The following is a 25,885-nucleotide window of genomic DNA, read 5'->3' as shown; positions in this document are numbered from 1 at the left end:
TTTCAATAGGGATTCCCGGGTAATATCCCCAAAGCTTCTGATCTTGTGGATGTGGGGCAGGGGCTGGAAATCTACATATTTTAAAACTCCCCTTCTGTTCAATGTTGCTGTGAACCTAAAATTGTTCTAAAAAATAGTATTTTTATGCAAGTAAGTTAAAAAGAAAACAACAATAACAACAACCCCCACCCCCACACACACACACACAAAACACAAAAATGAAACCAAAAAACACTCCCCTAGTCAGCTATCTCAAAGTCAGTTCACTTTGAGAACCCCTAGGAATTTCTCTAATTACAACATTAAGAATGTTAAGGCCGGGTGCGGAGGCTCACGCCTGTGTTCCCAGCACTTTGAGAGGCGGAGGCGGGCAGATCACGAGGTCAGGAGATCGAGACCATCCTGGCTAAAACAGTGAAACCCTGTATCTACTAAAAATATAAAATAATAGCCGGGCGTGGTGGCGGGGGCCTGTAGTCCTAGCTACTCGGGAGGCTGAGGCAGGAGAATGGCGTGAACCCAGGACGCAGAGCTTGTGGTGAGCCGAGATCGCGCCACTGCACTCCAGCCTGAGCGACAGAGCGAGACTCCTTCTCAAAAACAAACACAAAAAAAAGTTAAAGGCTTGTTAGCGCCAATGCCTAATCCCTCTGGTTCCCTCTAGTGGACTAAAATAAAATGCACTTTCTACAATTTAAGCAATTATGAGTGTGAAACCAGATTGAAACACACGTAAAGACTAATTATGAGACACTTTCAGAAAAAGGCAACATGCATCTCAGTGAAATGCATCTGGGCCCTAAAAGATTATGAAAGCCCCACCATATCTGCTTCATGGCTGGTTTTGCTGGAAGGCGCCCAGGTTAGCTCTCAGTATGTCAACCACAGGCAGAGCTTTCTCTATGCAGTCCTCTGCAGATCACATTTAGGTGTCTCTGCCCAGCCACAGATCCTCAGGAGGTCCTGAGAACATGTGCTCAAAGTGGTTGGGTTACAGCTTGGTTTTCTTACATTTTAGGGAGACAGAAGTTACAGGCGAAGACGTAAATCAATACATGTAAGGTACACATTGGTTTGACCTGGAAAGGTGTGACATCTGGGGGAGAGGGACTTCCAGGTTATAGGTAGATTCAAAGACTTCCTGATTGGCAATTGGTTGAAAGAGTTGAGCTTTGCCTGAAGAGTTTAAAGTCAGCATAAAGAAATGGTTGAGTTAAGATAAGGGAGATTGTGAAGCTAAGGTTCTTATAGATGAAGCCTCCAGGGAGCAGGCTTCAGAGAGAATAAACAGTGTTTTTTTACTGGACCTTAAAAGGTGTCAGGCTCTCCAGAAAAGAACTAGTAAGGGAAGGGGAGCCTTTAAATCCTTGCGAGCCTCTGTTTTTACATCTTGCTGTGGATGCTAGGAACTTGCAGTGTGTCCCTGCCCCTGCTGGGCTTAAAGTTTATATAATTAAGTAGATTTTTGCCAACAACAGGCATTCCACCAACCCTTTCCATAGAGATTTGCATTCTCTACAGAATGCAAAGTCCAGGCCCCCTCTCCCATCCACAAGAGACAGCTTTGCAGAACCATTTCAAAATATGTCAAAGAATATATTTGAGGGTAAAATACCTTGATATCGTTCTGGGCCTGCTATCTGCCATGTGATGCTATACCAGAGTCAGTATTTTTATTGTAAATAAAAATTGGTATTTTATTGTAACTGGGGACCTCAGTTTTAAAAATATTTTTAATCACACATTTTCTTTTTCTTCCTTTCCTCCCCACTCACCCTTTTATTCCTTCCCTCTCTAGACATTCCCCTCCAAGTAATTCACGTTTATCTAATTATGTTCTTGCTTAAGAAATTTCAGAAGCTAATCTTGAAACAAACAAGGCATAGAGCCCCTGCTGAATCCTCCTGCTTAGGAGGAGTCTCAATTAGTCCACCACCATCTGGCCCAAGACAAGATAATGCCAACCATACTTCCAGATAGGCAATTACCCAAGATAGCCATCAGAACAAACACACAGACCCTTCACCCTGCACTAGTCCCGCATGTCTTCCATACCAAGTTTCCCTTTAAAAACCCTATGATAAAATTTTAAAATTTAAGATGGTCTTTGTGACTAGTTCACCATCTTCTCAGTTTTGCCGGCTTTCCAAAGAAGCCTGCTTTTCTTCCCACCAATTCTTGTCTCTCATGTCTGGTTTTCCAGGGGTGAGCAGCTGAAGCTGGGTTTGCTTACATTGCTGCTACAAAGATCTTTTTGTCAGTCTTAAGATCTCTGTTTTAATGCTAATGCTAGTCAGTTGTGTCTAAACTCCAAAGGGAGGAGGTTATAAGGAGGCATGTCTGGCTACTCTACCTCCACCTTCCAGTCATGGCCTGAACTAGTGTTTCAGGTTTCTTTGGGATCTCCTGGGCCAAGCAGGGGGTCCATTTAGTTGGTTGAGGGGCTTAGTATTTTATTTTTGATTTACAACTCTAACATTCCCAGTGCCTAAGACAGTGTTTGACACAAAGTAGATGGTCAATGAATGTGTGTTGAATGAATGAATGAATGAATGAATGAATGAATGAGGGAATGACCTGAGGAACAACTGCACACCGCACATACTCATGCCTCCCTTCTCAACCTTTCTCTCCCTACTCCCAACACTGTTACGACATCTTAGGAAGGAAGGAGAAATGCTCGCTTTGAAAAAGTTCCCCAGCTGACTTCGGGGTAGCTGCTTCCCTCCTGCTTTCCTGCCTGGTAGGGAATTCCTGATCCATTCAATCCTCTCGGCTCCAAACCCAGAGAAGTTAAATCATTTGACCAATATCACATAATTACGTAATGGCAGGGGCTTATTTCCCAAGTCTTGGGCAAAGTATCTTTCTATGAGGTTTACCAGCATTGACAGATACTCAGGATATGTCCTCTCACAATCTGCGTGTGTTTAGATGTTTTTTCTAAACAGTAGAAAACAGTCCTAGCTACTTGTTTCCCTTGTCAGTCCCTAGGCCCTGCCCTTCCACTGTGGTAGGTAGAATTCTAAGGTGTCCTCCAAGATACCTCACCACCACTAGTGTGCACACACCTTTTCTCAGTTTTTCAGTCGAACACTAACCTAGGTGCTACTGTGAAGGGATTTGCAGGTGAAATTTGAGGCCCAAATCAGTTGACCTTAAGATAAGGATGGTAGGGACAGGGGGCAGAGAAATTCTAGGCACAAAAGGGTGGGGTTCCCGGCAAGGGACCCACCCTCAAGCCTGGAACCACAGCCCAAAGTGAGAACATGCATTCCCGTTTTCCCACTTGAATGCTGCCTTTTCCAAAACCACCCATGGCCTGCCCCACCCACCATCCTGCACTCATAAAAATCCCTGACCCAGCCGGCAGAGAAAAGGAAACAGCTGAACATTGAGAGGAGAAGAAATAGCTGCACATTGGGGAAAAGCAGCTTGACTGCAGAGGGATGGCTTAATGGTTGGACTTCAGAGAAGAGTACGTCCAGAGACAGCCAGATTTCAGGGGAAGAGTATTTTTCCACTCCATCCCCTTTCCACCTCCCCTCCCTGCTGAGAGCCACTTCCATTGGCAATAAAATCCCCCACATGTACTATCCTTAAATTCATTTGTGAGACCTGATTTTTCCTGGATGCCAGACAAGAGCTCGGGGTACAGAAAGCTATCACACTGACCCTCTGCCCTCACAAAAAGGCAGAGGCTTCAGTGAGCTGTTAAACACATAAGCCGTCCACAGACAGCAAAACTAAAAGAGCACTGACTGTAACACTCCTTCTGGGGCTTCGGGAGTCACAGGTACTCCCCCTCTAGATGCTGCCATAGGGCCTGCACAGAGTTTTGCTCTTGCCGGTGCCCGGAAGCACTCGCCCTGGCTCCTGCACCCACTCAGCTGCACTCCCCGTCCCACCAGGGCTGGAGTGCAGTGGATCCAAGCAAGTGAAGCCAGCCAAAGCAGCTGGCTAGCTCCAGTGCCCACAGTCCAGTTCCCACCCGCTACAAAGAGGTCAGGGAAAATGTCCTGTTTCAGGGAGCTCATCTTTGGTGGGCCTGACCTAATCAGATTAGTCCTTAAAGTGACTGGGCTCTTCCTGGAAAGAGAAATTTGAAGCATGAGGGAGATTTGATGCAAAGGAGATTCTCCAGTTGCTGACTTTTGATGATGGAGGTGCCACATGGTAGGGAACAGTGGGCAGCCCATAGAAGCTGAGAGCAACTCTGCGAGCAAGAAGGTGGCAATCACAGTCCTACAACCACAGGAAACAAGATCCTGCCAACAACCTGAATAACTTTGGATGACCCAAAGCCTCAGATTAGAATCACAGCCCTGGATGACACCTTAATTTTACTCTTGTGAGACCCTGAACAAGGAACCTAGCTGTGTCATGTCTGGACTTCTAACCTGTAGAACTGTGTGCTAATAAGCTGTTGTTTTAAGCCATTAAATTTATGGTAATTAGTTATGCAGTAATAGAAAATGAATAGACCGTCTACACTGAAACTACAACAGATCAGATTCAGGGAAATTTTATAACTCTGAGTGGCTACAGTTCTACTGGGCAGTCCTCCACTTACTGCTTGCTAGTTGCTTCCAACAACTTCCCTGGGCACATATGATGAGCAAGACTCTGGAAAGTCCTCACAGAAAGTTGACCTATTGATCCACTGTATAATTAGATCAACTATTCTGGGAATGTAAAAGTAGCCTGCCAGTTGTGGCTGCAAAGTTTAGATATATATATGCCAGAAAACTCATGCTATCCAATAATGGTAGGCAAATTGGTGTATCCATCTAGGTTTATAACCAGCTCTTCGGTGAATGTAAAGAAATGAGCTTTAAAACGAAGAAATAATACCCAGTACTTTGGGAAGCCGAGGTGGCCAGATCACGAGGTCAGGAGTTCGAGACCAGCCTGGCCAACATAGTGAAACCTCATCTCTACTAAAAATACAAAAATTAGCCAGGCATGGTGGCAGGCACCTGTAGTCCCACCTACTTGGGAGGCTGAGGCAAGAGAATCACTTGAAGCTGGGAGGCAGAGGTTGCAGTGAGCAGAGACCACGCCATTGCACTCCAGCCTGGGCAACAGAGCGTGACTCCATCTCAAAAAGAAAAAAAAAGAAATATTATTTTGTTATTGGACTTGCTGAAAGAGATCCAGACAGTAATTATTAACCATATATATGTTGATTGATTAATAAAGCTGTTTGAAGTCATAGACCAGACTTATATACAAATTTTCTGAAAGCTTATTCTAAAAAACTATTAATAGATGCAACTGCCTGGATATGAATTAAAATGCCTGAATATCAAGCCACAACAATGTTTATAAAGAATGATTTGTACATAACACCTTTCAAGGCACTTTCAAAGCGTTAGTAAAAAATAGCTTAATTATAACAAATAATACAATATAATAACAGGGGTTCTAGGAGACTGTGGATCCCTGGGATTTTTATGCAAAATCAAGTAAGCACATATGCATTTTCCTGTGGCAAAATGTTTATCTCTCTCATCAGCTACATAACCTCATGAAAGCTAAAAACAAATGTTGTATTATAAAGTTTCTGAGATTGTATCTACTTGGAATATACAGATTAATAATTGTTACCAAAAGTACTTTAAAGATATAAAATAAAATAAACCATTAGGGGCATGGTTTATTTGATCTTCTAATTGGGCTGTTTGTTCATGACTTAATGTCTTTTCATGTTTTATTAGATTTGCCAGATTGAAAAAAAGACCTCTACTACCAGGTTGTAACTTCCTTTTTATACCCATTATCATTTAGATGAACCCTTTGTAAGCAATGATTTCAGCCTCACTCATTTTAACAGCATATAATGGTCTTTTTAATAGAGTATGAGAAGGCTTTTACACCCCCAGGTAAAATTTTATAAATAAATGCAGATTTTTAAAATTATAATTATAATTACTGGCAGAAAGTTAAAGCCAATGGGATAGTTATAATCATTATTGCCTTGATTTAAACATTTAAGATATACCTTATAAGTTTCAACATAACTCTACAATTTACATAAAGCATTGCCAGTCAATAAAAGTTGTTGAACTTACAAGAAGAATGTTGATAGTGTAAAGCTATTTACATAGTTGACATATATAAGAAGTTTTCAAGGCTAAGAACTAGAGTAAGAGCAACCCTGCCAGAATTTAAGTTGTTCCAGGCCAGATAATTAAACCAAATGAAACAAAAGATAAACATCCTTTGAACTAAAATATTTCTTTAGCTGTCGTCTGTAACTGCATAAACACTGATTGGCTAAGACTATGAGTAACTGAGAATATTTTAAATTTGAAAAAAGAATAAAATGAGAATTTTCACAGTGGATATTATAACCAGCAACACACGGTTCCACAAATAGCAATAGTCACTACCTTTTGGGAGTGTGCAAAGTTGTATCTTGGAGTGTGCTTTGCAAATGTTTGTGTCTGAGGATGTATCTAAACTTGCATTTTACAACTGTAATGTAATGGCACTATCAGCAAATGGCTAACTTCTAATTTAAAATAGAGTAGAGAAGAAACAAATGTTTCTGAATATATTTCTCTACAGTATATAACTCTCCATATTTATTTCCTAAGATGTGACCCAAACACCTGCATATACTGTAAACAGCATATAAACAGCAATCAACTTGTCCACGTAAACAACGGTAAACTAAAAATAAAACTCCAGGCCTCCAACGGACTGAATGGATCATCTCTTTGCCAAGGGGACCCTGAGTAACACTGAAAACAGAGTTCTCGGCCCTGATGGGAGCCGGGGTCAGACTCTCTTTCTTGCCAACGATGATTGGGCTTTCTTCCCTCAGGGCCTAACAGAACTCAGCCCTTTCAAAAGTTAAAGCCAATGGAATAGTTATAATCATTATTGCCTTGATTTAAGCATTTAAATCATGTTTAAAATCATGTTACCACTGACATGAACCAACCACCCGACACTGCCCCTACTGTTTTTGTTTTTGGTTTGTTTGTTTTTGGTTTTTGGTTTTTTGGAGTTGGAGTCTCACTCTGTTGTCCAGGCTAGAATGCAGTAACGCGATCTCGGCTCACTGCAAACTCTGCCTCCCAGTTTCAAGTGATTCTCCTGCCTCAGCCTCCTTAGTAGCTGGGATTACAGGCCTACACCACCAGGCCCGGCTAATTTTTACATTTTTAGTAGAGATGGGGTTTCACCATGTTGGCCAGGCTGGTCTTAAGTTTCTGACCTCAAGTGATCTGCCCGCCTCCACCTTCCAAAGTGCTGGGATTACCGGTGTGAGCCACCGCCCAGCCTGCCCTTACTGTTTTGCCTGAGACCACAGACCATGGAGTGGTTCTGGCCAGTCCCTGGAGAATGCACAGTGAGGGTTTTCATGTCCTCTGCTTCACTTTTTGACATCAAAGGACTGAAAACTCCACCCTCAGATCACTGCCTTTTTTTTTTTTTTTTTTTTTTCAGACACGGTCTTGCTCCATTGCCCAGGCTGGAGTACAGTGGCATGATCTCGGCTCACTGCAACCTCCACCTCCCAGGTTCAAGCAGTCCTCCCGCCTCAGCCTCCCAAGTAGCTGGGACGATAGATGCGCGCCACCACGCCCAGCTAATTTTTGTATTTTTTGTAGAGCCAGGGTTTCGTCATGTTGCCCAGGTCGGTGTTGAACTCCTGAACTCAAGCAATCCGCCCCCTTCAGCCTTCCAAAGTGCTAGGATTACAGACAGGAGCCACCGTGCCCTGCCTAATGCCATTTTTTGAACATGGAGAAGAAGCAGGAAGCTCAGTTGTGCATGTATACGTTTCTCCTTTCATAAATATTCATGACTCCTTTTACAGCTTATTGAGTATGTATCTTTGGCCACTCTACTTGGCATACATTCCTGTTCCCTTTGTCCTCCTCTGAAGTATCTGTTTCTGGTTTCTGGCCACAGACTATGCTTCCCAGACTGTCAGAAAGGGCACCTTGCTGGCTACAAACCTTTCTAAGAAATAAAGTCTCCTCTTCTACTCTTCTAAATTTATAAATTGTATTTTTTTAAGTTAACACAGCAGAGGCATAAAAAAGGAGCTTGCTCTTGTTAGACCAACAATATCTGAATCCCTCTAGAAGCCCTATTAATCCAAGACATTCCCTTCAGAGGCCTTTTCCCACTTCTCCCTGACCACTAAGGCAGGAGGTCCAGAATAGAGAGGGCTGTCTCTCTAGTGCTTCTAGAAAGGTCTACATCCCCACAGAGAAAGAGTAGTAGCACTCCTAAGAGATGGATTAATTAATTCACTCTGATAGAAAAGAGTTGCACTAAAAAGTTCCAAGCTCATCGTGGTGGCTCCTGCCTGCAATCCCAGCACTTTGGGAGGCCGAGGTGGGAGCACTGCTTGAGGCCAGGAGTTCGAGACCACCCTGGCCAACAACTGCATCTCTATAAAAATAAATAAGAAACAAACAAGTAGATAAATAAAATAAAAAGTTACTAAGAGTCTACATAGAAAGGATGATAAATAGGGCCAAATTATGTTAAGTACTGCGTCACTTATCTTGGCAAAGCAGAATTCAATACGGTTCTGTTTAACTGACAGTTCAGATCTTCATGCCTGTTTGAGAAATCACTTTGCCTTATTCTCAAACCACTTAGCCTTCTAAACTATTTAGCATGAAGCTGGATATAAGTGATATAGCTGATGGGTTAATTTACACTTAAATACCAAATAATCACTCAACTGATAGCAAATATCTTAGATGTCCTCATTAGAATGTCAGTGCTGCTAAAATACTTATAAATAAGTAAAGTTGCCACTTAAAATTTGCTGACATCATTAAGTTTTGTTAATTTCTGGATTATGCAATTTCAGGGACTATTTAAAACTAATGGAAATGGCACTGAAACTAAAACTCTCAATCTGCTTGTGGATCTGATTTTCCTTTAAAAAGAATAAAAAAAGGCCAGGCATGGTGTCTCACGCCTATAATCCCAGCACTTTGTGAGGCCCAGGTGGACTGACTGTTTGAGCTCAAGAGTTTGAGAACAGCCTAGGCAACATGGCAAAACCCTATCTTTATTCTACAAAAAAATACAAAAATTAGCCAGGTATGATGACATGCACCTATAGGCCCGGCTACTTGGAAGGCTGAGGTGGGAGGATCTCTTGAGCCCAGGAGGTTGAGGCTAAAGTGAGCCGTGATCTTCCCTCTGCACTCCAGCCTGAGTGACAGAGTGAGACCCTGTCTCAAAACAAACAAACAAAAAACTTTTCTATTAAAAATATAATACAGGGCTAGGTATGGTGGCTCACGCCTATAATCCCACTACTTTGGGAGGCCAAAGTGAGAGGATTACTGGAGGCCAGGAGTTCAAAAGTACTCTGGGCATCATAGCAAGACCTCATCTCTACAAAAGAATAAAATTTTTCAGGTGTGATGGTGCCTGCGTACAGTCCTAGCTACACAGGAGTTTCAGGCAGGCTGATCGTGCCACTGCACTCCAGCCTGGGTGACAGAACAAGATCCTGTCTTTTAAACAAAAAAAAGAAAGAAAGAAAAACCATCACTTTCTTTTAGTCCACAAAATTGAGTGAAAAAAATAAAAAGTAATACATTTCTCCACTCAAATAGAAAGAGCTCTGCCACTAGATCCTATTTCACACCCATTAGGATGGCTATAGTTAATAAGACAGACAATAGTAAGTGTTGATGAGGATATGGAGAAATTTGAACCCTCATACATTGTTAGTGGGATTGTAAACTAGTCCAGTCACTTTAGAAAACAGTTGGGAGTTCCTTAAAATGTGAAACACAGAGTTACCATATGACACAGCAACTCCACCTCTATGTATATGCTCAAGAGAACTGAAAACATTTGTCCACACATTTGAACACTAATATTGATAGCAGCATAATAGCCCCAAAGTAGAAAAAACCCAAATGTCCATCAACTGAAGAAGAGTGTCTATACAATATGTAGTGTGTCTATGCAATAGAGTATTATTTGGCCATAAAGAGGAATGAATATTGATACGTACTAAAACATGGATAAACCTTAAAAACATTGTGTTTCCTGAAAGATACAGAACACCATATATCTTATGATGTCACTTCTATCAAATGTCCACAACAGGCAAATCCATAGAGAAAGTAGATTAGTGGTTGCCAGGGGCCGGGAAGAACAAGTGGACTATGAGTAACAGCAAATGGGTACAGGGTTTCTTTTTGCAGTGATGCAAGCTTCTAAAATTAGATGCTGGTGATACTTGCACAAGTCTGTGAATATGCTAAAAACAACTGACTGTGAACTGTGTATTTTAGAAGAGTGAATTTTAGGGTATGTGCATTATGTCTCAATAAGACTATTATTATTATCATTTCGGACAGGGTCTTGCTGTGTCACCCATGCTGTGTTGCAGTGGCACAATCATGGCTCACTGCAGCCTCGACCTCCTGGGCTCAAGCAGTCCTCTCAACTCAGCCTCCTGGGACTACAGGCATGCACCACCATGCCCCAATTTTTTTTTTTTTTTTTTTTTTTTTTTTTTTTTTTTGGTATTTTGTAGAGACGGAATCTCACTACGTTGCTCAGGCCAGTCTTGAACTCCTGTACTCAAGTAATCCTCCTGCCTCTGTCTCCCAAAGTGCTGGGTTTACAGGCAAGAGCCACCACATCTGGCCTCAATATAGCTATGACTTTTTTTAAAAAAGCAAAAACTGATGACATGTTGGAGAAGTTTTTTCCAGTCTATTTTTTTCTTAATTTTACTGTTGTGGTTATTTTGTGTTCATATACTAACAATTTTTAAAGTATGTCATCTTATTACAAACTCATCAGAAACATAATCTTAATGGCTGTATAAACTTTGTGAGATCATATCCCACAATAATAAAGGTAACTATTATTGAGTGCTTAACATGAGCTAAGTATTATTCTAAGCCCTTTATATGTATTATTTTATTTAATACTGACAATAAGGTAGGTGATTTTTATGCTCACATTTTACATAGGAAGAAATGAATATTCAATTAATTTTATAGCTAGTGAATGGTGGAGTCCGTGTACTGTTTTACATTCATTCCAGTTTTTCATTAGTATAAAAAATAAGAATTATCCTTGATTTTGGAAGACCAAACTTCTGCATCTATGGAAAGGTCCTGGCTTAATTAACAACTGCAGGTCAGCGCTTCCCATGCCCCAAAGGCCATATACAACAATCCAGAAAGCGAAGTTTCTGCCTTAGGATCTGAGTGATCTTTGGTGTCATTTCATCTCTTCTTGACCCTCTGGGTGATCCAGAATTTACAACCTGCCTCCAGCTCTCTGGTCCCTGACTGCTTCTCTCCTGTAACTGAGTCCCTGACTGGTCCTGCTTCTGGGAGACCCCCACCCCTGCCTGTTTCTCTCAAACCTTTGCTGGTTAAACTTGCACTAAGAGGCAGACTCCACACAGCTAGCTAAACTTTCAGGTCCTAGAAATCCTCAACCAATTAAATTAATCACTAAAAAGGAGGGTTCAAGTCCTCCATTTCTAACCATGTGAAACTACAGAAGCAACCTCATTGAGTCTGTTTTGTTATCTGTAAAAAATGATAATCCTACTGTATACTTCACAGGGTTGTTTTGAGGTTTACCTAAGATAAAGTACTTCATAAACTGTGAAGGTACATAAGCAGCAGGTCTTACGTTTGAGTCGCAGGCATGTTTCAAAGTACTGGGGCCTCTGACAGCAGCAACAGAACTGATATAGCCTCTCAAGGTGACCACGGTGGAAGAGGCCGCCTGGGTTAGGGTCTGATTATACATTGCTGTACTCAAATTTATTGTATGGCAGTATGGCCTACTGACAACTTCCTGTACACAAAGGACTAGCCAGGAAGCCCTGCCAGGGCATTGCTACTTGAACATTCTCTGCATGGATCTCATTATTTCTTCTTCCCTCTTCCCTGTTTCCTAGCTCAGTTAAGGGCACCACTATATACACGGTCACCAAAATCAGAAATCTGTTGATCGTTCCTGATTCCCAGTAGTCCAAGTTAAAATCCCAAGAGTTTGTTTCTCACTCTCTCTCACCCTTACATACAAAATGATCCACAGACTTGTCTCCCAAATCTACGCCCACTCCCAACCCCCTAGTCTGGTTAACATCCTCCTAGCCTCCCACCTTGATGATTGCAATAGTGTCCCCTGCTGGTCACATCTGGTAGTTCTACTTGGTCACTCACCAGTTCTCCTAAGACCTGAATAATATTTCTAAAATGCAGATACAGTCCTATCTGGGAGGCTTTCCTGTTTTCCAAAGGATAAAGTCAGAACGTTAGAATACCATACAGAGCTCATCTCACACACACACATTTCCTCCCCAGCGTCCTCTTCCGGCCTCTGCTCCCTCTCCAAATGCCCCTTACTCTTTACAAAGGGACTGTGGATTGTTTTCAGAATACACCATGCACTTTCATACATCTGTGATTTTCCAAATACTGTTCCCTAAGCCTGAAAATTCCTCCTGTCCTCCTTAATCCTCCTCTGCTTTGAGAGAGTCTTCTTCCCTTCAAGATCCAGTCATGCCAATTTTATGAAGTCTTCCACAGGCAGCTGGACACTCATTTCTCTGGACTTGCACAGCACTGTGGACATTTATCACCTTGTAATGTTTTCATTGATTCACCTGCTTTTCTCCTTCACTAGACTGGGATTTGTAATAAAGAGCCTGACTCTCTTTTTTATGTCTGACTACTGAAAGTTTTCTTTTTTAAAGAAAGATTTCAACTTATTGTAGATTAAGGGTACACATGCAGATTTGTTATATGGGTAAACTGTGTGACACTGAGGCTTGAGGTCCCAACAATCCTGTCGTTCAGGCCATAGGCATAGTATCCAACATGGGGTCCTTTAGCTCATGCCCCCTCCCTCCCTCATCTGGTGATCCTCAGTGGCTATTGTTCCTGTCTTTATGATCATGTGTACTTAGTGTTTAACTTCACTTGTAAGTGAGGACATGTGGTATCTGATTTTTTGCCTTTGCGTTAAGTCACTTAGGATAATGGACTACTGGCAGTTTTCAAGCCCACCACTCCCTTTTCCCCTTCTGCCCCCACCTCTGAGCAAGCCATTACAAAAAGCCATGCTCTTTCTCCTTTGGAGCTGATAGGAAATTCAAACCCTGAACAGGGAAACCCTCACTGTGGCCTCATCTCCTAACCACCATAAAGCCCCAAGACAGTCTCTAGTCCCTGCTCTCTCTCTTTCTCTGTTTTGGTGTGTGTGTGTGTGTGTGTGTGTGTGTGTGTGTGTGTGTGTGTGTTTTGTTTGTTTGTTTTTTGTTTTTGTGAGACCAAGTCTCACTCTGTCACCCAGGCTGGAGTGCAGTGGCGCCATCTTGGCTCACTGCAACCTCCACCTCCTGGATTCAAGCGATTCTCCTGCCTTAGGCTCCTGAGTAGCTGGGACTACAAGCGTGTGCCACCATGCCAGGCTAATTTTTTTTTTTTTTTTTTTTTTTTTTAGTAGAGATGGAGTTTCACCATGTTGGTCAGGCTGGTCTCGAACTGACCTCAGGTGATCCACCTGCCTCAGCCTCCCAAACTACTGAGATTACAGGCATGAGCCACCGCACCCTGCCATATACCCTGCTCTCTTAAGCCATTCGAACCAGCTTGGGAAAGTTGACCTGCTGTACTCAGAAAGTCTCATTATGTAAGTAACAAACCTTTCATAACTTCTCGATGTATGTGTGGCATCGTCAGTCTTTTAAAATTATTTTTTATTTTTTAAAATAGAGACACGGTCTCACTATTTTGCCCACAGTGGTCTCGAGCTCCTGGTCTCAAGTGATCCTCCTGCCTTGGCCTCCCAAGGTGCCAGGATTACAGGCATGAGCTACCTCGCTCAGTCACATCATCAATCTCGACATCTGAATCAAATTTCAGATGGGAGTCTATCCTACTTCTGCAGGGTGATCAGAACAGAATTATTAGGCATATGAGCCATATCTTATTAATGTCCCATTTCTCAGTGCCTATAATAAAATAATTAATAAATGGTTATTGAATGAACTATATTTAAATATTGTTGGAATATGAAAATTCAATTTTATCTGAGCTGTGGAATAAACAGTTTCTTTGTGACCAGTTTAAATATGGTTGATGGAAAAATGAAGACCATCAGAAACATTTTGAAAAAAGACAAATTTATAATCATTTGGAATATTAAGTAAATATTTATCTAAAAATTGAAAAATTGGCAAAGGATTTGAATAGATATTTCTCCAAAGAATATATACAAATGGTCAATAAGCACCTGAAAAAATGCTCCCAGCTATGCAGAAGGCTGCGGTGGGAGGATTGCTTGAGCCCAAGAGGTTGAGGCTGCAGTAAGCTATGATTGTGCCACTGCACTCCAGCCTGGGAGACAGAGTGAGACCTTGTCTCAAAATACAAAATAAAGCCTAGGCACAGTAGCTCACTCATGTCATCCTAGCATTTTAGGAGGCCAAGGCAGGCGAATCACTTGATCCCAGGCATTCAAGACCAGCCTGGCCAACATGGTGAAACCCCATATCTACATAAAATACAACAATTAGCCAGGCACGGTGGCGTACACCTGTAGTCCCAGCTACTCTAGAGGCTGAGGCAGGAGGATCACTTGAGCCCAGGAGGTGGCTGTCGCAGTGAGTAGTTATCATGCCACTGCACTGCAGCCTGGGTGACAGAGCAAGATCTTGTCTCAAAACAAATAAATAAGATAAAACAAAAAATAAATAACAGATAAATGGGGCAATATCTGGAGGAGCATTGACAAGAGAGAAGAATCTATGAAGTGGTGACCTCAGAGGGTAGGAAAGTCCATTCCTTTATACGGTCATGGAAGGTTAGGAAGCTAGCAACACAGAGACGGTGTTAGTGGGGTCATCCCTGTGGACACTGAAACACTGAAATTCATGGGAGGAATCAGGGACAATAGGGGGTTGCCAAATAAAACACTATTTGCTGTTTGTCTGAAAATCAAATTTAACTGGGCATTTTGTATTTTTATTTGCCAAATCTGACAACCCAGGTAGAGAGAAACACTGCCCTGGAAGCTATTCTGTGAATGAGAGATAATAGCAATATGGGATAGTGTAGTCACCCTTATTCATGGCAGATAAGTTCCAAGACCCCCAGTGGTTGCCTGGAGACCACAGATCATACTGAACCTTACATATGCTATGCTTTTTTCCTACACATACATACCTATGATAAAGTTTAATTTATAAACTAGGCACCGTAAGAGATGAACAACAATAACAATAAAATAGAAAATTATAACAATATACTATGATAAATGTTATTTATTTATTTGTTCATTTATTTTGAGATATAGTTGCCCTGTTGCTCAGGCTGAAGTGCAGTGGCATGATCTCAGCTCGCTGCAGCCTCTGCCTCCTGGGTTCAAGCAGTTCTCACGCCTCAGCCTTCCGAGTAGCTAGGATTACAGTCATGCGCCACCATGCTCCACTAATTTTTGTATTTTTAGTAGAGACAGGGGGTCTCACCATGTTGGACAGGTTGGCTCGAACTGCTGACCTCAAGTGATCCACTCACCTCAGCCTCCAAAAGTGCTGGGATTACAGTCATATAATACATGTTATGTGAATGTGGTCTCTCTCTGTCTCTCTCTGTCTCTCTTTCCCTCTCTCTCTCTCTCTCTCTCAGTATCTTATTGTACTGTACTCACCTATTTTCAGACCACAGTTGACTTCAAGTAACTGAAGCCTTGGAAAGCAAAACCACAGATAAGGAGGGACTGAGAACTATAGTTGTATGGCATGAGCTTCAAAGAAGCATGGTGAGGGTTGGTGGGGTGGAAAAAAAGGGAAGAAAACTGGTTTCAGAAGCATCCTTGGGAAGCAAGTCTCCACATCCAGGCACCAAGTCATAATGGGGACTTTAGAAAGCTGCAGGAGAACCCGTAACTCAGGACACAGCCAGGCCTCATTTAAACAGTGAAAGGGAAGGACGTTAAGAGTCCAGGGAGATCTGGGGAAATTAGGGGGTGGGTTGAGCATGCGAGAGAGTTTCTTGGCCACAGTTCTAATGTTTCAAGAACACAATGAGAGCATTTTTTTAAAGGGTTGAGTCAAATAATCTGATCATGGTGATCAGGAAATTTGCCCGTGAGCACAGTGGCCATGCCACAGAACTGGGCTGGCAGTAGTACCCCGTCATGCTCAGTCGGTGGCTGCAGCCATCCTGGGGCAGTGTGGACCCAGAGAACAGCAAGGGAGCTGGTAGCCAACTACGCTCCCCTCTGCCACGAGAGACAGGAAGTAAAACATTCCGCTCCCTTCTCCAGCTCCACTTAGCATTTGGTGTAAGGAAAAACGTACTGCAAATGCCCTTTTATGGCAGTTGGTCATTTTGCTGCGTTTCTTCGCAGAAGGCATCCTTTATCCCACACAAACAAGTTTTCCATAGATGCCTTGGATTCCACATCTATCGTTTTTCAACTCTCCTCATATTTTAACTACCTTTCTCAATTTCATTTTTATCTTTTCCATACATTTTCTTTAAACAATAGTATGACTATCTCAAGTTATGAGACAGGATTGCAGTCCATTTTCCAAAAGAATAAAATTCAGTTTCTCTGTAGAGTGATGCCTGGCTGTGGGCCACTCTTCAGGGTATTACAGGTAATAGCTCCTGACTATCTGAATTGCAAGTGTCAGGGTGGAAATCAATTAAGCTGAAAGTGAAAAGGATAAAGGAGACTGCTCTACTCTAAAACCCATTCAACTTTCAATGGCCGGAAAACTAAAAATGTTACCTCAAGAGTTTTCTAAATGGTTTAAACCTAACACAAATGGAAGTCATGACACGTTCAATTTGAAATACGATCATTCAAGGCTGGGCGCGGTGGCTCTCGCCTGTAATCTCAGCACTTTGAGAGGCAGGAGGATCACCTGAGGTCGGGAGTTCGAGACCAGCCTGACCAACATGGAGAAACCCCATCTCTACTAAAAATACAAAATTAGCCAGGCATGGTGTCACGTGCCTGTAATCCCAGCTACTAGGGAGGCTGAGGCAGGAGAATTCATTGAACCCAGGAGGCAGAGGTTGCGATGAGCCGAGATTGTGCCATTGCACTCCAGCCTGGGCAACAAGAGTGAAACTACATCTGAAAAAAAAAGAAGAAAAAAAGAAAGAAAAAAGAAATATGATCATTCAGACACCTTATGTATAATAATAACACATTTCATGGACATAGGAGGTCCCCACCTGCTTTCTTTCCAGAATAAACACAATCAGGGATTACATAGTTTTAATAGTTAGAATAATATGCAGTACGTGGCCTTGTTATTTTGCTATGTTCTGAAACTACCAAAAGACCATAAAAAAATTTTTTTTTAATTTCTCTAGGGCTACTAAACAGTCCAAAAACTATTTCTTTAATGAAAACATTCAGTCTATACACCAAGAAATGGATTTTATAGAGAAATATGAGGTGCCCAAATTACCCTAACTTGCCTCCTTCCCTGCAGCTAAATCGACTACATGCTTTTTTTGTAGTACATTAAACTGCTGCATTCCCGACACCACCAAAATAATTTGCATTGTGACCAGAACATGACAATCTGTTCATCAACAGACAAGGCACCTTCTCTTTCGGGAATGGGGAAACCCAACAGACTTAGTGCCAACTTATTATTACATGGTAACATAAGCTGGAATACGCCCAGTTTCTGTAGTCTGCGGAATCAGCTTCCTCGTTTCCCTGGAAATTCAACAATTTTAAAAATTCTCTTTTGCCATTTTAGCCATTTTCAAGTGTACGATTCTGGGCACTGAGAACATTCATATTGTTGTGCAACCATTATCGCCATCCACCTCCAGTCCTTTTTCATCTTCTCCAACTGAAACTCTGTACCCATTAAACTCCTCCTCCCTACCTGCTGTCAACCACCATTCTACTTGCTGCTTCTGAGAATTTAAGTGCTCTGAGAATCTCATATAAGTGAAATAATATATTAGTTATCTTTTTGTAATTGGCTTATTGCAGTTAAGTCTTCAAGGCTTATCTATGTGATAGCATGTGTCAAAACTTCCTTTTTGAGGCTGAATAATATTATATTGTTTGTATATAACATGTTTTGTTTATCCATTTACCATCAAGGGACACTTGGGTTGCTTCCACTCTTTGATTATTATAAATAATGTTGCTATGAACAGGGATGTACAAATAGAAACTTCAATTTTAAGTAAGCATAAGGCTGCAGCAATGACGAGGATACGCATCGCAACCTTCCTTTTCATTTGCTGGGCCACGCTTCAGTTACAGGTGGTGACCAGAGTGAATATCAAGTTTAAACTGCAGGTGGCAGCAAATATTCATGAACTAGATCCAATGTTTGGCAAAACCACAGCAGTTTTTTACTGAGTTAAAATTTGCCTCTTTAGAATGGAATTCACATTTTTCCCCAGGTCGCCTATGTTCAACGTAAGAAACGCTGGAAGCATTTGTGTGGGTTTAACTAATAAGGAGTACTTTAATTGTGAAATATAAAAGAATGGTGAATCAGTATCTGAGTGCTTGAAATTCTGCTCACAGCTTTCACAGTCTTGCCTGAAATGTCTCAGCCAACCACACATGCATAATCTTGCCACATCTTCAAGCTCTGAAAGTAGGTCTTCATCATTCAGAGGAACTGCCTCTGGCTGTTCCATGGGATAGACCCTGCTAGTTGGCTATCCGATATCCTTTTCACTTTTTTGCCTACAAATAAAAACCCCAATTTTGATTAGGTCACAGTGTACCCAGCTAAAAAAAAATCATTTCCTTACCTCTCTTGCAGCCAAGATGAGTGTATGACACAGTTCTGTCCTGGAGATAGAAGCTCAACTCTGCTTGAGATCAAAAGTTTTGCTTTCCTGATACAGGCTCCTCCGGTTCTTCCTTGTTGTTTTTGTTGTGTTTTGTTTGTTGTTTTGGCTGCTTCCCACCTAAAACCTGGGTGGAAAACGAAAGGTGGGACAGTCATGCTGTAACCATGAGACCACCAGGAAAGTAAACGCACATGTTAAGCACTGCAGAGTAGAAAAAGGAGCCTGGGGTGATGATGGCCCAGGTAAGGTGCCCCAGGGTCCCTGGGCTACCCAACTCTAGGTGGACTGCTTACTTTCAAGGACTTTCAAGGACTTCTCACTTCCTGTTATGTGAGAAAAATATTTCCTTATTGAGTTAAAGCACCATACTTAGACTTATGCTAGGTGAAGCAGAGCCCAACCCCCAAGTGAGATGGATAGATAGTCCCTGGGACACGTAGATGAGTTAAATGTGTGTTTAAAGATAAAGACAATTAATACACTAGCTTATTTTTTAATTGAGAAAAAGTGCCTAAAATGCAGTGCAGAACTACATTTTTATCAGACGTAGGTCTAAAAATACTAAGGCAGATATTATGCAACATTTAAAGTAACGAGTTAGTAGACTTTTCCATAAATAAAGGAATGGCATTTAGGAGTAGAAGTAGGAGAAGAGGATGACATTTTAAATAATAAAAGCAGAGCTGGGTTTCTAAGATTTCTCATAAAAATCCTCATGAATGTGGGAGTCTCTGTTCATTAACAGCTTCAATTTGTCAGATTTTGCCACAATGTTATAATAACTCATTTGTGAAATGCCACAAAGTCAAGATAATCCTGTCCTCATCCATATCTTTTTAATGAAAACATTTGGTGCTCTGTATATATAGCTAAAGTATTCATCCAGTGAAATGAACATTTGTCAACATCCAAGAAAGAGACAGAGAGACAGAAAGAGAGAGAAGGTTCACAGAAAAAGTAAAATGAAAGACTTGGAGAAAATATTCTAGAATCAGAGCACTCAAAGGGATGGAACCAAACAGGAGAGTGACTGTGAGAGAGGCTGAGGTTTAAGTGATAAAATCAGGTCTAAATCTATGACTCTAATTTCTTCTGTATACTTTAAACAGGTTTCTACATTTGTAAAGTAAGAGATGGGAAATGTCTCATGACACTTATAATTTAGTTGGAGAATAAAAAAGTAAAGACACATTAGCAGAAGAGCAAATAGTGTGGCACAGTATGTAATTAACGGCTAAATTATATGGTTTGAGGACAAGTGCTACAGAAATTGAGAAAGCAGGGAGAACTATAAGACCAAGAATAGTTGGGAAAGGGTTTCATGGAGGAGATAGGAATAGGGATAATTTACAAAGGGAGATGGTTGAAGAAATAACTTTCTAAGTAGAAAGGAAGCAAAGTCAAAAAGGGATGCATATGTTTGGTTTGTTTGTGGCATGGAAGGAAGGCTTGTTTTGGAAAATAGTGGGGAGTAAATTTAGGTTTATAGTATTGGGTCAACTCATAGACACCCTCAAAAGCTAAGAAGAAAATATTTAGAAGCTGAGCAGAAGTGAATTCTGTTTCCTGGAGTGTGGAGATTATTGGCTCAGGCATTCCCAACTCCACTCAAAGCTTTAATGGTTGGGAAACCCAGGAGCATCCCAGGTACCCAAGCTTGTGCTGAGTCTCAGTTCCTGGGCCAGCAGCTTCTCTTCACTATCCATCAAACACCATCCATCAACCCGTGGGTGACTCCTTCCAAAGAGGGAACCAACCCAACTTCCAGAGGGTACGTCATTTTCAATCCATGAAGAGGATTGCAGGCACTGCCTGCAATTTGAAGAGAAGATTATGATTTGAAAAGGTAGACAGTCTTTTAAAAAGTCAAGAAAAAGTTTTTAAGAGTGACAACCCCAGTATACCACCATGGAATTTTGGCAGAGGCAAAGAAAACAAAATTGCCACCAGTGCTAGCCAGTTCTAGAGCTGCTGACTTGGAGGAGGCAAACTGAAGTGCAGAGGACATCGATAGAGCCTAGGGTAGAGGCCATTTAGCAGCATTTCAGGAGAGAGAAGAGACTCGAGTTCTTGGTGATGGTTCTACTCCAGACAGGTGCTCCAATCTCATTCAATAAAAACTATTCAGTGAGAGTGTCAAGGGAAATTTGCCCATCATATATCAAGGCATCAAAAGGTCTGGATGAGTGACTCATATTTACTAAAAACAAGGAAGAAAATGAATGTCATGGCAACCATACAAGAACCCTACACACCACACCACATTACACCACACACACACACACACACACACAAAACACGCACACTAACCAGTGCTTCTCAAACTTTCAAATTTGGGAATTATGTGGAGAGCTCGTTAAAACACAGATTCTAGACCTCACTCCCAGAATTCCTGATTCTGCTCTCTGGAAAACCCTAGTCAAGCATAGAGCAATATCTAATTGACCTTTTATTCCAATACAGTTCATATTTGTAAAGAATATTGTCACCTAATAAATATATCCTAAATTTCTTTAGAATACTAAGAGCAGGGGGGAAAAGCATTGCTTTTTAAAATTCATATGACAGACTCAAAAAAAGGTTTGGAGATTCTCTATTCCATAATCCTTCCATCTATGACATACTTTTAAAAAGTTTTTAAACCTTTCAAATGTATCCTGGTAGCCTGCAGTGATAGAGTGGCTACTATTTCTCATTTTATTTCAACACATTTGGGGCAGCTTTAATTACTATAAAACCATCCAAGGAGCTACTAGTCTTATCTTCCCTTGGAGAGATTTATTTACACTTCAAAGTGTAAGAATAAGAATCCAGGATTCTTTTGAAAGAACAAAGGTTTTTGCCCCCACATTTCAGGAGAGAAGGGGAAACAGCTATTTATTTCCTGTATAAATGTCCAGATTTACGTTTTCAGGATTCTTCACTTACATTACAAACTCTGATATGTGTAGGCTGACATCTGATCTAGGTCTTAGTGTTAAGATCTTAGAGTTTAGAATTGAGGCAAAGGAGAACTGGTATGGTTATTTGCAGTAAGCAAATAATAATCTGCTCTGCTTTCAAAACCCTGTATTCTCATTCACTGTGTGAAAGTTGCAGATACCAAGATGTCAGACCCAGACAAACAGGGTTAGCAAGGCCTGAAGGAGAGAAGGCTCATGCTTACATGTCTGAGACAAGAACTGTTTCAAAGGACTTTATAAAAACCCTTTGAGGGCTTCATGCACCTCCTGCTTTAATAAGGTATGTCACTAGACATTCTTGAAGACTGCAGTACTGCAGATATAATATTCTCCAAGGAACACTTGTCCAGTAACAGCATCTCCAACAATGAACTGACAATAACTCTGACTTTGAACCTTGAGAACTAATGAACTCTGAACTCTGTTTCTTTCTTTCTTTCCTTTTTTTTTTTTTTTTTTTTTTTTTTTTTTTTTGAGACAAAGTCTCACTCTGTCACCCAGGCTGGAGTGCAGTGGCGAGATCTCCATTCACTGCAACTTCCTCCTCGCAGGTTCAAGCAATTCTTCTGCCTCAGCCTCCCGAGTAGCTGAAATTACAGGTGCCCGCCACCACACCCAGCTAATGTATTTTGTTTTGGTTTGGTTTTTTATTAGAGATGACTTTTCACCATGTTGGCCAGGCTGGTCTTGAACTCCTGACTTCAGGTGATCCACCTGCCTTGGCCTCCCAAAGTACTGGGATTGCAGGCATGAGCCACTGTGCCCGGCCGAATGAACTCTGTTTCTAAGCAGTTTATGTAAGACTCTTTTTTCCTAATAAAAGCTCCCCTTACCCTTCCCTTGCCAAATAAATGCACTGGTGGCTTGCCATTCCATGTACTCCAAATTATAATCTTTACTTCTATTCCTGAGTAAATCCATCATATTTAGAGATAATTTTTTCTAGTGTCATTTTTTTTTTTGGAATGACAATGGTAATATTAGTAAACATAAGTATTTTAAAACTTAAGAATCCCATGACAACCTAAGAAAGGTATATGAACATAAGTTTCCATGAGAGAGATTATTGGCTTTGGCAGACTGAAGTCATGTAGAAATTATTTTCATGTACAGCTTATACATTTAATGTTTACTACACATGAAGTGGTATTTACCATTAACAATTCTGTATTACAATTTCAGGATAATAGATTTACCCCAAATGTTGATATTCCCATGAGAACTGTGAAAGTAATATATGGCCTACAAAAACATTTCATGAAGTGAGTAATTTGGATAAATTAGTGCAACAAATGTTTATGGCTTTTTCTCATTTTTGGAAAAACTTACTCCTAATTACCAATCTCTGTTTTCTTCCAGAACCTTTCCCATTCACCATAACTTACCGGATTTTTTTCAGTGAATATCTGTATTTACAAAGAACTTTTTGTAGTGTGAAATAAACCTTGCCTCCCAAACACTTTTCATGCCTATTACTTTACTTTGTTACAACATCTTTGTGCCATATCAGATAATTACAATTAGTCCTTTTTAGAGATGAGAAAACTGAGGCACAAAAAGATTAAGTAATTTACCGAAGCCCAACCAGTCAATTAGTTTCAAAACTAAAGTTAGAGCCAGCCAATTAAGTGGTTATACTGAGTTTACTCTGAATGATTCATATGACCTCTAGTTATAAAAGTTAAACTAATAGCCTCATGGCACAGCCAGTAGTTGGCTTACTTTTCAAAATCCTAAGACTGTGAACGCAGATGAGAAGACGAAAGGTCCCACTCTGAGTAATAGCTGTACAAATTATCATTTAATACGTTCTCTTTTTAAATATGTCATTTTGGTTTTTTTAATAGCATTTCTTTTTCTAGCAGTATCCAATTCACAAATGACAATTTTTAAAAAGCATGCCAAAAATCTAAGACAATTATATGACCTTAAACAGTGACGTGGTTTGTTTAATTATGGAGCTGGTAACTTACTGACATTCAGCTGTTCATGACTGATATCTTTATGTTAGTTATACATACTTAATTAACTAAAAAAATGCTTGCCAACTGACTATGAATCTTGGCAATAAATGTACTTGATGTTTGCTGTCAACGTACAGATTATAATAAATTTCTGCAATGCGTATGGTTTTTTAAATGTATTTCTATTACTGAAAGGGCAAGACCAGCTTTGTATTAGATGAAAATTATTGGGAAAATGGGAAACATGCCACTGCACTGCAGCCTGGGTGACAGAGCAAGATCTTGTCTCAAAACAAATAAATAAGATAATAAGATAATTTGTTTCAGTTTCTCCCACCGTACTCTCCCACTAGACGTGTGGGAGTTTCTCCCCACCAGCCAGCAAGCAATCACTCCTGCAATGAACACCAGCTGGGTGTCCTCCAGCATAATTCTGACACTACCTACCTGGAGATAGCATCAGATCCTACAGGTTGAGGGCTCAGTCCACAAGATTTCTCCCACTTTTGATGCCTATCTCAAGTCCATGTTCTTTCACCAGTGCTTCTGACTGACTAGCTATAAACTGGAGATCCCAAACCCTGCTTCTGGGTTCCATTAATTTGCTAGAGTCACTCACAGGATTCAGGGAAACACTGACTTATTACAAAGGAGATTGCAAAGGATACGATGAAGAGATGCATAGGGTGAGGTATGGGAAGGGGTGTGGAGCTTCCATGCCCTCTTCAGGTGTGCCCCCCTCCAGGAAGCTCCACGTATTAGGCTATCTGAAAGCTCTCCCTAACCTGTCCTCTTGGGCCTTTTATGGAGACTTCAATGGATAGGAATGTTGGCAACTGTGAGAAATGTGATTGGGTAAAAAGTGTATGATCTCATACTAATAGATTGGGTGGAGAAACCCAGCAAGGCTTGTCTGTCCAGATTCTTCTTGGCCTGTCTGTACAGTTTTCCTTCTTCCAGGATATGGAGCAGGACTCCTTTTGAAATGGGGGTCTTATTGAGATGGAGCAGGGACCCCTCTTAGGGGTCTACTGGAACCTCTTCCCCCAAGCATGAAATAAAAGCAAATCTTTAGTTCCTTAAGGGGAAATTCCAGGCATCTAGCCAGCCCTGAGAAGTAAATGAGCAACTTGGCAAGCAGGACAGTAATAGTAGCTTAAGACAATCCACGAGGAAGTTACAGTCATGAGGTGTTTGGTTCCTTGCAGAAGCTAAAGATAACATCTTTTTTGTTGTTGTTGTTGTTGTTGCTGTTTCCTTGATACAGAGTTTTGCTCTTGTTGCCCAGGCTAGAGTGCAGCAGTGTGATCTCGGCCACTGCAACCTCCACCTCCCAGGTTCAAGTGATTCTCCTGCCTTGGCCTCCCAAGTAGCTGGGATTATAGGCACGCACCACTACACCCAACTAATTTTGTATTTTTAGTAGAGACGGGGTTTCACCACGTTGGTCAGGCTGGTCTCCCACTCTTGACTTCAGGTGATGCACCCACATTGGCCTCCCAAAGTGCCACCATGCCCGGCCTAAAGATAACATCTTAATACATGTACCTGAGTTGTTTTTCAGAAACTTGGACCCCCACTAAATGGGTCCACTGGCACGAAGACCTCAGATAAGAATTGAGGACTGAACTCTTACCATGGTTCTTTGTTCTAAATTTCTTCCTGAGGGACCTTGAGGAAGTCATGCCCATGGGCCAGACCTATCATTTCTGTCTGCTGAACTCACAATTTTAAAGAAAGCTTCTCTTCCTCAACCAATTTCAAATAAAAAAACTTTGAATCTACCTATGACCTGTAACACTCCACTTCAAGATATCTCACCTTTTTAAGCCAAACCAACATTTAGCCTTGATACATTTATGATTTTGCCTGTAATTTCTGCTTTGTTGAACTTTACCCCTGCCTTTAAAAAGTCTTGCTTGTAAGATACAGGGAGGTTGGGTCTTAAGTGTGAGCTGCCTGGTTTTCTTTACTTGGCATTCTGCAAAGAAATTCCCTCTGTATTAGTCTGTTTCATGCCGCTGATGAAGACATACTGGAGACTGGGTCATTTATAAAGAAAAAGAGGTTTAATGGACTTACAGTTCCACGTGGCTGGGAAGGCCTCACAATCATGGTG

Source organism: Rhinopithecus roxellana, chromosome 4 (genome assembly GCF_007565055.1).
Source record: "Rhinopithecus roxellana isolate Shanxi Qingling chromosome 4, ASM756505v1, whole genome shotgun sequence".
Taxonomy (NCBI): domain Eukaryota; kingdom Metazoa; phylum Chordata; class Mammalia; order Primates; family Cercopithecidae; genus Rhinopithecus; species Rhinopithecus roxellana.
Note: the sequence above shows the minus strand (reverse complement) of the source record.